Here is a 2,713-nt window from a genome sequence, read left to right on the forward strand (position 1 = left end):
CATTATATCTATTATTTATCCTATTCCATCCATTCTCTATTTCAACTGTCATATTTTTCACACCAAATGTTTGTTTGTTTTCTATAATTTTTTCTTTTTATTTCATATTGCTAATATCTCTTTTCAAATGTTTATTAGTCTAATTGTAAATCCTTGGTCTAATATTTCTGCTTCAGATGGAATCTGTCATCTAGTAAGTTTTTTGTTTTTTTTTTTTTGCAAAGGATATGCCCCTCAACGGTCTTGTTTTTTTTCCCTTTTTATCCTGAAGTGCATTTTTCTCTGGGATGTCAGCTACTCTCTCAGCCAAGCAGATGGAGGAGGCCTGACTCCATTGCCTCAGCCCAAGTGAGCTGGAAGCATGGGGGTAGATAAACCTTATGGACAAGAACCTGGCACCAGAAAACACAGTCATGCCCCCATCCCACAGGACCACACGTCAGCTCAGGCCTTCACCTCCTACCCTACTGCGAGAGGCGGCAATAGGGAGAGGCGCTCTTAGATTAGAATTTACCAGCCCTGGGGAGATGGGCAAGCTACTGCCTGAAGTTTGTCAGTCTCAGCTCCTCGTACGTACAGAGCACCTGGACCTCCCTGAATTTCCTCCTGTGGCCATCTGGACCAGAGATCAGAGTTGCCCAGTTATGGCTCCTCTTCTATTTTTATTCTCCCACAGTGTGCCAGGCTGCCCCTGACACGGGTCAAATCCATCACCCCATGTTCAAAACAAAATTGTCCCCACCGCATTTCTTGATGTTTTATCTCCAGAGTTCTCCAGCTTAATCTTGGCCAGGGCAGCCAGGGTCATGCTAGTTCAGCATTTGATAAGAACCAGAATCCTTCTATACAAAGAAAACATTTTAACAATTAAAGTCTCATTTGTTTGTATATAATTAAGGGCTACAAAGACTCTGTTCCCAAACAGATAAACATAGCTGGCACCAACCCAGACTCGAGCCTAATTCAAAATGTGAATAGTTTGGATAGAGTTTGAGATGTTTTATAATATGTTATCTCTTTGAATGTTTATTTTTAACAAAAACTAAATGGCGTATTGGCCATGGTCAGTCTCAAGGTGATTTATATGGAATAGTATGAAACAGGTCTTCCCTTCAGATAAAGGTGGTGGGAAAATGTCTCTCCCTAGGACTCCGACAGTTAAGCTTATGGAACTGACTTTGAAATGCAATTAGTTAGCTTGGGTGTGGTTTTAGTTCCTGGTTGCCATTAGTTAAAGCTTAATTTGGGTCTCAAGCAAATAGTTCTTTTATCTATGAGATAATTAACAAAACGTGAATTTTGCAGGGCAAGAGGCAAGACCGTATTTCTGTTTCTAAATTTAAGCCTGGAGACAGTTAACTCAGGGAGATGATGAAGAACACGTGCAAGACAACTTCAAAGACTTCTGTGAGATCACCATTCAAAAAATCTATAACTTACTTAAGATCATAATGTTTACATCTGAAGATTTAAAAACTTAGAGAAAGTATGGAGGCATACACATCCATGGTTTAGCAATTGTTAATACTTGGGCACTTTTCCGTCATGTCATTGTTTTTATATTATGTATAAAATATACATATTATACATACATACATATTTTCTGTACTTAAAGCATTAAAAAATGGTCACATAGAATGTTACAAAGGTAACCATGGTCATGAGTTTGGTGAATATTCCTCAGCGCTGCAAAGACAGACACAGAGCAAGGAGGCAAAGACCTAGGGGTCTGTCCATTTGTGGATGGATGTGTGTCTGTCTGCTCGTATTGAGACTGCATTGGTTCGGTAATCACCTAAGAATATACATCAGGTAACCTGGGAAGATTTTAACATGGGATTGTATAATCTCACTGTTTGAAGGGCTTTGGGATCACTTAGTCTGACACTGTGGTTTCCAGATGGGGAAACTGAGGCAGGGAGGTGAAATGATGCTAAAAATGTTGTATTATTCCAGTAACACAACTTCGTTCCCTGAAAGTCACCTACTGAATAAATTGAAAATTATAGCCATGGTTTGGGAAAACATTCTGATTCATGAGGACACCTTGAGAATGTGTTCTAAATGGGAGATTTAGAATAATTTATTTTCTAAATAACGATGTTGAAACTGTTCTGTTGTGGCCTTGCAAATGCACAAGCCAGAGTCTAAAATCAGTCTGGGCTGGAGCCTCTCAGCATTCTCTCCAGGGAACTTCTGGGGATTTAAAGACATCCATTATTAGTAGGTGACAGCATGGCCTCCAGCAGACAGAGAGTTGCGTGCGGTAGTCAATTTTTGTGCATGTTTGATTAAGAAAGTTATTAAAAAAAACAAAACAAAAACAACTGTGGGATTTTCAGATGCTTCAGACGACAGCGTGCAGTGTTTCCCAAACTCACTTAATCTGAGTTCCGTTCCTTGTAGTACATTACAGGCTGGTGCCCCATAGAATCTAGGTTAGGAATGTCCTAAAGGTAAGAAGATGTCAGGAGGGGGATACTTCAGGCTTTAGATGAAAATTACCAGGTTGTATATAAAGTGCTTTATATGCAACAGAGCACTGAGTCTTCACAACAACTTTGCAAGGCAGATACCGGGTCACAGGGGAGGACAGAGAGGCATGGAGGTCCCTCAGGATTCGTCAGTGGGCTGCGTCTAAGGGGCTGTCAGCTCAGCTCCAGAGCCCAAGCTGCTGAGCCCAGACCTCTGTGGAACTCCTGGGCTCCCAGGC

The sequence above is a fragment of the Eschrichtius robustus genome, chromosome 2 (genome assembly GCF_028021215.1).
Source record: "Eschrichtius robustus isolate mEscRob2 chromosome 2, mEscRob2.pri, whole genome shotgun sequence".
Classification (NCBI taxonomy): Eukaryota; Metazoa; Chordata; class Mammalia; order Artiodactyla; family Eschrichtiidae; genus Eschrichtius; species Eschrichtius robustus.